Source organism: Thamnophis elegans, chromosome 13 (assembly GCF_009769535.1).
Source record: "Thamnophis elegans isolate rThaEle1 chromosome 13, rThaEle1.pri, whole genome shotgun sequence".
In the NCBI taxonomy this organism is placed as follows: Eukaryota; Metazoa; Chordata; class Lepidosauria; order Squamata; family Colubridae; genus Thamnophis; species Thamnophis elegans.
The window spans coordinates 28748027-28760958 of NC_045553.1; positions in this window are offsets into that span (position 1 = coordinate 28748027).

A 12932-nucleotide genomic window follows, 5' to 3' on the forward strand; every position below is an offset into this window, starting at 1 on the left:
CGTGTGACGCCTCCCCTTACGGTCTAGGGGCGGTCCTGAGCCATGTCCTCCCAAATGGCTCAGAGGCCCCGGTGGCCTTTTACTCTCGGACACTCTCCTTGGCGGAGCGCAACTACAGCCAGATCGACAAGGAGGCTCTGGTTGCAGTGTCCGGGATTAAGAGGTTCCATGACTACCTCTACGGTCGGCATTTTACCCTTGTCACTGACCATAAGCCTCTCCTTGGGCTTTTGGCAGGCGACAAGCCGACCCCCCCCATTCTCCCCCCCCCCGCATGACACGTTGGACGGAGTTCCTTGCAGCGTATTCCTATATGCTGCAATACCGTCTGGGCAAGCAGCTAGGGCACGCAGATGCCCTCAGCCGCTGCCCCCTGCCGGAGACTGACCCCGCCCCTGTGCCCGCCCTCTCAGTTCTGTCCATAGCGTCTTCCGGCCTACCCATCTCGGCTGCAGATGTCGCGGCCTACACTAAGGCCGATCCAATTCTCGCCCAGGTCTGCTCCTGGGTTCTGAGAGGATGGCCCACAGACAAGGTGGCGGAGGGCTTTCAGCCCTTCAAAGCTCGGCAAGCGGAGCTCTCCCTTCACAGGGGGTATCGCGTTTGGGGGGATCGGGTTGTGATTCCTGCTGCACTTCAGCCCCAAGTCCTGCCTCTGCTCCACAAGGATCATCCAGGCATAGCGCGAATGAAGGCATTGGCCCGCAGCTATGTCTGGTGGCCATTGCTGGACACAGAGATAGCGGCCTACGTAGGCCGCTGCACCACTTGTCAACTCTCTAGGCCAAACCCCCCAGCCGGGCCTGCTCGCGAGTGGGAGGCTCCGAGAGGCCTATGGTCATGCCTCCATGTAGACTTCGCTGGTCCCTTCCATGGCCAGAATTTCTTGATCGTGGTAGACGCCTACTCTCGGTGGGTGGAACTGGGGCTCATGACCTCCACCACGGCCGAGAGTACGGTCAGGGCCCTACGCCGGTTGTTTGCGACCCACTGGGTTGCCGGACATAATCGTTTCTGATAACGGGCCGCAGTTTACAGCCACCACGTTTCAGGAGTTTCTGGCCGAGCAAGGGATCCAGCATGCGCCCACAGCCCCGTACCACCCGGCCAGTAATGGCCGGGCAGAGCGGGCGGTCCGCTTAGCTAAGGAGGCCCTGGGCCGCATGGACCGGGGCGACTGGCAGTCGAGGGTGGCGGCTTACTTGCTAAGCCAACATTCCACCCCCTGCCCAACGACCAACAAAAGCCCCACGGAGCTCTTGATGGGCTGGTGCCTGCGGACCCCCCTGGATAGACTCCATCCGCTCTATTCGGGGGACCAGCCGTGCAACCTGGGGGTCCTCCCTTCCCGTTCCTTCAGACAGGGGGATTTGGTGTGGGCCCAGTCCTTCTCCGGGGAGCCTAGGTGGGTCCCAGCCGTAGTAACCGTCCTGACTGGCCCCTGTTCTTTCAGGGTCAGATTGGCCAACGGATCCGAGTGGAGGTGCCACTTGGATCAATTGAGGAGGCGCCTCCCAACAGAGCTCGGCGAACCAAACATCTCAGGACCAGACAACTCGGCCGCTTCACCTGCAGAGTTGCATTTACAGGCCTTCACACATCCAGGCCTGGCCTATCAAAAACCACCAGACATTGACATTTCTGTCGAGTTTCCTCAATCCAACAAAATTCGACATTGGGCCTTCTCCAACCCAGGCCCGACCTACCCGAGCGCCCCCTGTCGGGTAGTGCCACAGACTTCTCAAGCCGCCGCAGAAGGTTCGCTGACCTGCGCTCCTACCCCCGCAGACACTCCTCCATTCCCCTACGCTACAGCTGAGGACGCGCCACCCCGGCCCAGCCTACCTTCGTTGGTGAGCCCACCTTCTGGGCCGTTCCAAGATGGCGTCACTCAGAGCTGCACTCCCTTCGGGGAGGAGCTACTACTAGCAGGTCCTCCTCCGCCGACGACTGCTGGTGAAATGAGGAGATCTGGGCGGGTCCGGTGCCACCCCGCCTATTTAAGCGACTACGCATGCTCAACCCGAGGAGCATGCGCAGATCTGGGGGGAAGGGGTGTTAAATATTCATTAGTTACTTAAATACAGTTTCCTTGCAAAAGGGCCAGCAACATCTCTGCTGCGCCCTGATTGGCTAGGACGCAGCAGAGGCTGTTGCTGGCCGCAATTTCTTCCTGATTGGCCGAGGTACTGCATCAGCGGTTGCTGCCCAGTACTCGGCCACTGATTGGTTGATAATAGCTACATTACTATATAAATAGTGGAACCTTTACCTTTGCTATCCAAGGAGCCTCAAAAACTATCCATGCCAAAACTGGACCAATTGTAGCCTCCCAATACTCTTCAAGGGAAGCTGCTGTAGAACACACTATAATAATCAAGTGGGAGATGAACAATAGTTGGCAGCAGTATGCTTGCTGTTTTCAAGGGTGATAAAATGCCCATAAGCTCACAATTCAAATCAAAGTACATTCGTCTATTTTTTTAAAAAAGTTGAAGCTCTATCTGAAGAACACTAACTTGTGAAACCATAATTATGAATCTAAAATCTTAAGAAAAGTTTTTTGTGATTCAGGGACGTTTGGGATTCTTATTTTTTGATCAAGATCTGGGCCATTGGATAAGACTATAAGATGCCATCAAATGCCAGAGAAAAAAGCCATCTCCTTGTGTAGAGGACAGCAGTAAAATATAAATAAGGGCTTTGGCTTCTCCATTCTGTTAAAAAGTTTCCTTTGCAGAAGTGGTTAAGTAAATATGTTTTCCTGTTATTTTCTAATCTCTGCCATGAGAAAGCTAAATGTCAGAGTGTGTGTTTATTATTACAGGTTCTTGGCATGGATGAGATTTACTCTGCTAAATGTTTTGTACTTGTCTTTCAAGGATTAGGACCATCTCCAGAAAGGCAATGAAATGCCACCACAAGTCATATCAAAGTTTTGTAAACGTAAAAGTGGACAGTGCCAGGTAAGGTTGCATGGTTATTTTCATGACTTTCATGAATTGGTATAACCTTTTGGTGAAGGAAAAAGAAGTTAAGGGACCCAAGTATGTCCAGCCTATTGAAGAGAAGGATTAAGGGGGATATGATAATTGTCTTCCAGTACTTATGGGGATCTCATAGTGAAGAGATCATTAACTTATTAAAGAGAGATCCAAACTAAAAGTAAAGAGATGTTTTCTGACAGTGAGAACAATTAATCAATGGAATAAAAGTTTACTGGAGATTTGACTGGGATGGTATAAGACTTTTTGAGCAGTGAATTGGACTAGAAGATCTTTGAGGTCCTTCCTAGCCCTATGGTCTATATTCTGTAAAACCAACCAAGCTGGTAGCCAACGCCACCTCTCATAGTAGCCAATTCCAAAGCTGAATTATACGTTTTATAAAAAAGCAAAACAAATAAAGAAAACAGATTTATTTCTAGGACAAAATTTCATTGGGTGACATCCGCTTCAAAATAATCTCCCTAAATTCTTCACCCTGTTTATGGTAAAAAAAAACAAACCTAAATATGTATTTCCCAGGTTTTCAATAATTTAGAATGGTCACTTCTGATGAAATCCTGATGAAATTCGGAAGGCTACCATGCAATTTACAACTCATAAAATACACATGGAAAGGTCCCTAACACAAAGGGAAAAAAGTTAGAGCAACATTAGTATAAAATTCAGGCTTCTGGTTAATACAAAATTTATAATTGTTGAATTTAGCCATGATATGCTATTTTATCTCATACAGATATAGGGTTGGAAGGGACCAACAGTAAAATTCAAAACTGTAACAATTAATTGCACATTTATTCAAAATCCAATTTAAAAACCTTTTTAGTTAATGTTAATTCAACAAAATTTTTGAACATGATCCAGTGATACCAGGTTTTCAAAGATTGATAGTCATTTATCAAGAACCTTAGTAACTAGTAACTTAGTAAACTCAGTAAAATGTAGTAACTACTTCACTGTTCAGTAAATTCTTAATGTGATGGATGGGCTTAATGAAGTGATACCAGAAAAAAATGACTTTTCAAAGAAGTGGCAATTAGCGATTTCCCAAACTGTAGGCAGAACTCCAGGATGTGGGACCTGGAGGATCCCTGTTTTTAAAAACCTGGTTACAGGCAGAGGAAGAGCTGAAGACTCTGATCCTCTCTTTGTCTGCACAAGCCACCAGGGCATTTTCTGGTCCCCAAAAGTAGAATGCCTGATTTCTAGATTTAAACCTTAAATATTGAAATGGCCCATTTCTTCCCGACTTCCAATGAAACCATTCCATGTACTGTCATGCAAATCTCTCTTGCGGGTACGACGGATTCCTTCCTCCCCCATGTATTTCCCACCCACCTCCTCAGCTTCCCTGCTGTATTTATGATTGACAGGGTGCTCTTCTCTCTGGTGCCAGGGAGCAGCCCAAGCACCGGCGGCAGGAAGGGCAGCAGCAGAAAAATCTGGGCCAGAGGTTTTGGGGGATGCAGGCCAGAGGGAGCGAAGACGTGGTTTTGGAGGAAAATAAAGCTCTGTCGCCATGCAGGAAAGCCTCTGCCGTTGCATCACTAGGTCTCCCTGCACCCCCTTTGCATGCTTGCTTTCCCTCAAAACTGCTCCGCCTCACCTTTGGCCTGCTCCGCGCTTAATGAAACTGGCAGGGCCTGGGCCGAAGCAGCCAGGAGGGCGCTGCAGGCTTGGCATGCGGTGGGCTGAGGCAGGTTGGTGGGTGGGAGAGAAACAGAGGCTCTAACAGCGGGACGGGAGGCACCCTCCTTCCGTTCTGCCGGCTGGCAAGGGCTGCTGCTTCAGCGCAGGCCGGCAGAGAAAGAGAGGCAGTCCCCTCCTCTGCCTCCTCCTGGATCGCTTTTTTCAATCCAGGTTTTAAAAAAATAATTAAATCAGGGAGGAGGAGCAGAAAACAGAATACCCAGGCAAAGCCCTTGCTTTGTGGGTAAGGATTTTGGGAGGAGCTCCCAAGTGGGGAGAAGGAGTCTTGGGAAAGAAACGAGTTGGTTTCTCTGCTTTGCTTTTAAATGGACCCATAGGTTTGTGTTTCTCTGTTTTCTTCCCTATTGCTGGTATGAGGCTCTTGCTGGAGGCTGGATGGCCTTTCTGGGGCTTGCTATTTACACACAACACACTATATCCCCTTCTATGGCACTGTCATTCCAAGTAGAGTCTTGCACCCAGCAAGGGGGCCACCTCCAGCACTCCTCTGCCACCTTCCTTGCCTCTTAGTGTCCCCTTAGCCGCCCCCTTGACTCTTAGCGCCACTCTTAGTCATCCCATCGAACCTGGAAAAAGAAGAGTCTTTGTCACAAGACTTTAGGGGAAGAAAAGTTTAACTTCCCCTTTTTATTGTACCTTTTAAAGTGATTGTTGTTTATAGCGTATTGCAGACCACATCCATAAACATCAACTAGCAGTCAGAAGACAGGATGGAAACTTTTGAATTACAAAACACAGAGTTTTAACTGGGAGACAGGGAGGATGCTAGATCACGCCAAATTCAAAAAGTCTAGAGAATTCCTAGGATTTGGAACTCGAACAAATCAGCCTTCATCAGTTACACAGATATAAAATCATCTATACATTAATTGAAAGAGACAACCAAAGGGACAAAAAGGAACCAAAAAAGCCCCAAATATTTCCTCACCGGCAATTAAGTACCAGATGAGCAAACACCAACACCAAGATGAACATTCGACCAACAATCAAGACGTAAACAATATCCCAATCAAGGAACTTCTAACTCAGACAAAATGCTAACATAAAAAACAATTTAATTTGGTAAAAAGGACTATAAGGAAGACTCTCACCAACACCAACAGGGAAAGCCACTTGTATATAAATAGAGAGCAAATCCCAATCCCTTATAGCATTGATGATATTACATAGTTTGGTAATGAAATATCTGCAAGAAAAAAGGACCCCACAGTGTTCATAAGCAATAGCTGCTTAAAAACAGTAATGATATCAGCACTATAAGGAAATAGTTTTGAAGTAGCAAAGGCTGCATCCCAAAGAATAGCCATAATAATAATGATTGCCAAAAGGTTAAGCATAATAATTGTTTCATAGTTGTTTTGCCTTGTGTCTTGCCAGCATCGGATTGAAAGAAACAGACAAAACGAGATCAAAAGAGATTAAAAGGAGATTAATGCGGAGGAGTATATACAAAGGAACCATTTTCTTTCATGATCTGCTTCTTTATTTTTCTTTTAGTCCCTGTTTATTTTAATTTTATATTCCAAAGCTATAAAGGGTCATACTGCATCTTATGCAACATTAGAATTAATGGCAGTCAAGACAGCACACATTTGACCTGCCAGTTTAAAAGAGACATGACTTTGTCACCATCATCTTGACACTCATTTACTAACCCTCCCTGTAGATGCTCATAGCTGCAGTCAAAACTCATCAAAATCACTGAACCTTGTTAGTGACGGTTAGAATTTGGGGAGAGATTTATTAGCAAAATGAATAACAAATGGAGTCATAAAGAGCCAGTTTGGTGTAGTGGTTAAAATACTGGTCTAGAAACCAGGAGACTGTGATCCCATCTTAGGCATGAAAGCCAATTGGGTGACTTTGGGCTTTTCTATTAGTCCAAAAGATCAGAAAAAAATAGGGCTAGGAATGAATATAAAGAATGTTCACAATCTTGACTTATTTATAAAATAAAATCAGAGCCCGGGGGGGGGGGCAGAATTTATACATAAACCAGAAATCAAGAAGAAAGCATTTGGCTATAAATCATTTAGATGTAGAAGAACAGACAAATCTGGAGGATGAAGTTAAAGGTGACATCAGTTTGGAGTTCTTGCATTGCCAAATTGACCCAAGCCCAACCTTCCATGAATTTCATTGACCTTTTTCTATTATCAATTTAGCATTTACCATTAGTTGATTCATCTTTACAATGGCAACAGTGTGCTTTGAATTCAATAGTTTTGTTTAATTGTGCCTGCATTGTGTTGAATTCCAACATGACAGTCAGTCTCTGCCAAAGTTTAACACTTGGAAAGATTGAACAAAGTGGGATAATCAGTACCACCACCGGATGAATTTGCAACTCACTGAGCAACCACACTCAGCAGGTAGTTCTCAATGGAACTACTTCTATATGGAAGAAAGTATGCAGTGGGGTCACAAAAATTCTGACTTATGCCCAGTAGTCCTCAACATCTTCATAAATAATTTAGATGAATGAATAGAAGGGGAACTCATCAAATTTACAGGCAGTGCCACGCTGAGGGGAACAGCCAACACTTTAGAAGATAAGCTCAAGTTTCAGAATGACCATGACAGACTTGAACATTGGGCCTTATCTAACAAAATTCAGTGGTCAGAAAGGTAAGGTTTTACACAGAGGCAAGAAAAAACAAATCCACAGATATAGCAGTTAGACTTATATACCGCTTCATAGGGCTTTCAGCCCTCTCTAAGCGGTTTACAGAGTCAGCATATCGCCCCCAACAATCCGGGTCCTCAGTTTACCCACCTCGGAAGGATGGAAGGCTGAGTCAACCTTGAGCCGGTGAGATTTGAACCGCTGAACTGCTGAACTAGCAGTCAGCTGAAGTGGCCTGCAGTACTGTACTCTACCCACTGCGCCACTGCGCCATATAGACAGGGTGATACCTGGCTCAACAATAGTAACTGTGAATGAAATCTAGGTGTCCTAGTAGAACCACCACTAAAGTATGCTGCAGCTGCCCAAAAGGCTAATGTACTCCTAGGGTTCATAAACAGGTGGATAATGTCAAGAAATGATAATACTAGTAAAACTATACTTGGAATATTATATCTAATTCTGGTCACCATGAGACAAAAAAAATATGATGAGATGAGATGACAGCAACAAAGAATATAAGGAGTCTGGAGACTAAATCAAATGATGAAAGAAGAAGGAACTTGATATGTCCCATGTAATAATGAAGAAGACTATGGATGATATGATAACAGTCTTTCAGTCACTGAGGGGATGTCACAGAGAAGAGGGAGTCAATTTATTCTTCCAAGCAACTGAAGGCTGGACAAGAAGTAACAAGTGTAAGGTCATTAACAAGAGATTCAACATAGAACTAAGGAAAAATTTTCTGACAGTGAAAACGATTAAGCAAATAATCAGTTTGCCTCTGGAAGTTGTGGGTGCTCCATCACTGGAGGTTTTCAAGAAGAGATTGGAGAGCCATTTGTATCTAATGGTATAGGGGGATCCTGACATAGGAGGAACTTGGGCTAGAAAACTTCCAAGGTCTCTTCCAACTTTATCATTCTGTGTTCTAGGATTCTTCTTGGTTATTTGCACCTGACAATGGGTCTACAATTATATTATGGGAACTGCACATTGTGAATAGTGCTGCTATTCATGAGCTTGTTGTCGTTCCAAAGACGTTAATCTGGCCCTTCTTTCTTCAATGCTTACTTTCCAAGAAAATTAAGACTTTAATTCTAGGGCAACAATGCTATAAGTGTGTTTGAAATGGCTGCTGCCAGTTATGGAATATTGTGGTTTGGCAAAGAACCATTTCTTCTTAAGTATAGTAAACATCATCCTCTTGTCACAAATGATGAATTAAACCTCGTTGTCCTTTCTTTTCTGTTGGACATCATCCTCTTGCCAGGTGAGAACATCTCAATGACAGCTCACAAATGACAAATGAAGTCTTGTTGTCCTTTTTTACTATTGGGGTTGTGATTCAGAAGGGCTTTCAGCCTCCAAAGTCGGTGCCCACAAAAATATTTTCAGTTTTCCTTGCCTTGTAAAGAACTTTCCTTCAACTGATGAGTGGGTTGAAATGGATACTAACTTCCTGGAGAAAATACTTCTCTGAGGTTCCCTGCCTAACCCTTTAAAAAAATGATTAAATTACAAAAAGGGTTAGGGTTTGGTATCTTTTTCAAGGGTCAGTGTCATATGAATTAAGTTGTTGAATTGGATTCAGGACAGCCATGTTTAAGTTTCTAGTTACCATAAATTTCATTGGTTTTGACATTAATTTTCTTAGCCAAGACTGATGCTGTGAGGATAGAATCAGAAGTGATTTCATGAATATCTTGTGCTCCATGTAGGAAATGTGGGAAATTGATGTAAGAGAATAAAAGAGATTCTTGAATGTAGCTCTTAGGCAAAAAATTTCTTAGATTACATTGATGATTTTCTGTTTATGTTTTTTTGCTTTGACCAATATAATATAATTTGATTTAATTTCTAATAATTCCTAAATTACGACAATAGATTATAACAGACCAGCAAATTCAACATAAATGTCACAGGTAAATCGGATAAAAAGGGAAAAATAATTGTTTTAAAATATATAAAACTGTTGCGGCCCAGCCACAACATTCTGTACAAATTATAGGACAGTACTTGGCTACGGTCAAGGAAATAAAAACAGACTGATCCAATAATAAATCTTGAAATAAACCACGATACTGTATAGAAATCCAAGAGATAACTTTGACCTAGACAAGAACTGTTACATAAGCAAAGAGGGCTGAAAGGTTCTTGAAGCTGCAATTTGGCAATGAATCCCTATGAGTTTGTAGAAGAAATGGTAACTCTAAAACTTCTAAATTCTGCTAAATTAAAATCTAGATACGTTATCATATATATATATATATATATATATATATATATATATATATATATATATATATATATATATATATATATATGTTATATTTATGCTGATAAATAAATAAAGGGAGACTAGTATAGATCTATTTCAAGCTATTTAGCTCTCATCAGCTAGCCATACCCAAGTTTTTGGGAATCGAACCTGTGCTCTATTGCCTCCCAGGCAGGGAGTTAACCATTTGAGCTACAGAGAACGACTCCTTTATCAGCCAGCCAGGGTGGGAGGTATATACTTAAAGTCACAACCCCTGGTATGCCCAAGTATGGGAGGAAGGTCACACTTCCACTCTCTGTCATTAGGCTCGTCACAAGAGTCCATCCAGACAGAAACCCAAATATTGGGTTTCTGTCTGGATGGACTCTTGTGACGAGCCTAATGACAGAGAGTGGAAGTGTGACCTTCCTCCCATACTTGGGCATACCAGGGGTTGTGACTTTAAATATATATATATATATATATATATATATATATATATATATATATATATATATATATATATATATATATATATATATCTATATATCTATATATCTATATATCTATATATCTATATCTATATATCTATATATCTATATATCTATATATCTATATATCTATATATCTATATATCTATATATCTATATATCTATATATCTATATATCTATATATCTATATCTATATATCTATATATCTATATCTATATCTATATCTATATCTATATCTATATCTATATCTATATCTATATCTATATCTATATCTATATCTATATCTATCTATATCTATATCTATATCTATATCTATATCTATATCTATATCTATCTATCTATCTATCTATATATCTATATATATATATATATATATATATATATATATATATATATATATATAATTTTTCGTTTTCCTTTTCATACACTCACATGTATACACCATATAGTATTAAACAATAATTGCATCAATTCCTCTTGTCAACAATGCCCCAGAAAATGAAAGCCCAATATACCTCTTCCATTCCCCATATACCTCTTTTTTCCACCACCCTCCAACTTTCTATCTTCCCTCCATCATCCCCCTCTACCCTACTTTCCCTTCCCCTCTACCACTCCTCTCTCCAGATCAGCTCCCCCCTTCCTTCTCGCCTTCCCCCCCACCCTCTATCCCATCCCCCTCTACCCATCTTTCTTCTTTCCTACTCCTCCTCCCCTTGGTGTATTTCCACTGTATGTTAATGTACTTGGCTTATCCAATTTTTAAAGAGAAATTAAAGAAAAACAGTATACATGTGGAGTCATATTACATTGAGATCTAACACATCGTGTCTGACCTAATATATATCCCTCCCTCCCCCCACCCTCCCCCTGACTCCCCACCTCCCCCCCCGACTTCCCAGAACCCGTACACGGTATAGATTTTTAACAAACACAGTCTAAAATCTATTGAGAAAAAAGAAATTAAAAAAATTAATAACATCTCTACATTGATCTTAGCTTCTTCTTGCTACACTAACTTTAAACAATTTAAATCATTCCTGATCTTACGCATAGGCTAACTGGAATTTCTTAGTCCCGTATTTATTTTGTATATAGTCAATCCATTTTTTCCAGTCTTGTTTATATCTCTCATTTGAGTGTTCTTTAAGATATGCCGATATTTTAGCCATCTCGGCTAAATTTGTAACTTTCAATGTCCATTCTTGAGTTGTAGGCAGGTCTTCCTTCTTCCAGTATTGCGCCACTAACAGTCTTGCTGCCGTTATTAAGTGCAGAATCAAGTTAGTCTCTACCGCTGTAAAGTCAGTACTTATACCTAGCAAAAATAACTGAGGAGTAAACTTTATCCTTCTTTTAAAGATATTTTGCATAATCCACCATATTTTTATCCCAAATGCCTTAACCTTTTGGCAAGTCCACCATATATGGAAATATGTAGCATCGAGAGAACCACATCTCCAACATTTGGGTTGTAAATTCGGATACATAAAAGCCAGCTTTTTAGGATCTAAATGCCATCTATAGAACATCTTGTAAAAATTTTCTCTCAGGTTTTGAGCTTGTGTAACTTTCACATTTCTTACCCAAATTTTTTCCTATGTATCCAACATTATTGGTTCTTCAATATTTTGAGCCCACTTTACCATACAATCTTTAACTAACTCTGTTTCCGAATCTATCTGTATTAATACATTAGATATCCTCTTTATATGCATTAAACTTATTTGTTATCTTATTTGATCTCTTATTTGTTTAAATAAGTTGTCCTCAACTTGGACAAAACCAATTTTTTTATCTATTCTCCACCTGGCCTGTAATTGCCCATACTGGAACCATGTTTGAACTGCCTTTTCCTCTTTTAGTACCTCTAAGGATTTTAATTGTAGTGCCCCTCCTTCCAAAATAAGAAGCTGTCTATAAGTAATTCTATCCTGGTTTTGTGCTATATTTATATTTTCAATTCATGTCTAGGAATTGCCCACATAGGTATCTTATCATTTAATTTATGTTGATATTTTTTCCAGACCCGCAGTAACGCATTTCTTAAAATATGACTTTTAAAGTTTTTGTCTAGTTTTTTGTTAAATAACAGGTAAGCATGCCAACCATATACCAGATCATATCCCTCAAGGTTCAGTATCCTATCATTAGTTAAATTGGTCCAATCACTAATTACAGACAATACCACTGCATCATAACATAGTTTTAAATTGGGTAGTTTCGAGCCTCCCCTCTCGTGTATATCTTGCATTATTTTCAGCTTTTGGCTTCTTTCCTGCCCATACAAAATTATTGATACCCTTCTGCCATTCTAAAAGATTCGCATCTTTTTTAAGTATAGGTAACATTTGGAAAAGAAATAAAAAATTTGGGAAGATATTCATTTTCACTGCCACGATTCTTCCCAGCAAAGATAAGTGTAACTTCTCCCATTTTTTCATCTTGATCTGTATACTATGCCAGAGTGGTTCATAATTATACTTGTATAATTTCCCATTTGAGATTGAAATATTAACTCCAAGATATTTAACCTTTTTGACTACTTCACATCCTAACATACCTCCTAATTCCTCCTTTTGTTTAGTATTCATATTTATGGCTAATATTTTCATTTTCCCTAAGTTTATCGATACTGCTTAGGGCTGCTGGGAAATACCCAGTTGATTAGAATTATCTGGAAGTCTAAGGGACTATTATAAACAAAAGACAAAAGATTCTGAAAGAAAAATCCATATGTATATTATATATATATACCTGTACATATATTCATCTACTAGAATAAAATGCAGCTAGAATTTTTTTTGACTAAGCTAGTTGATTCCTGAGCAAA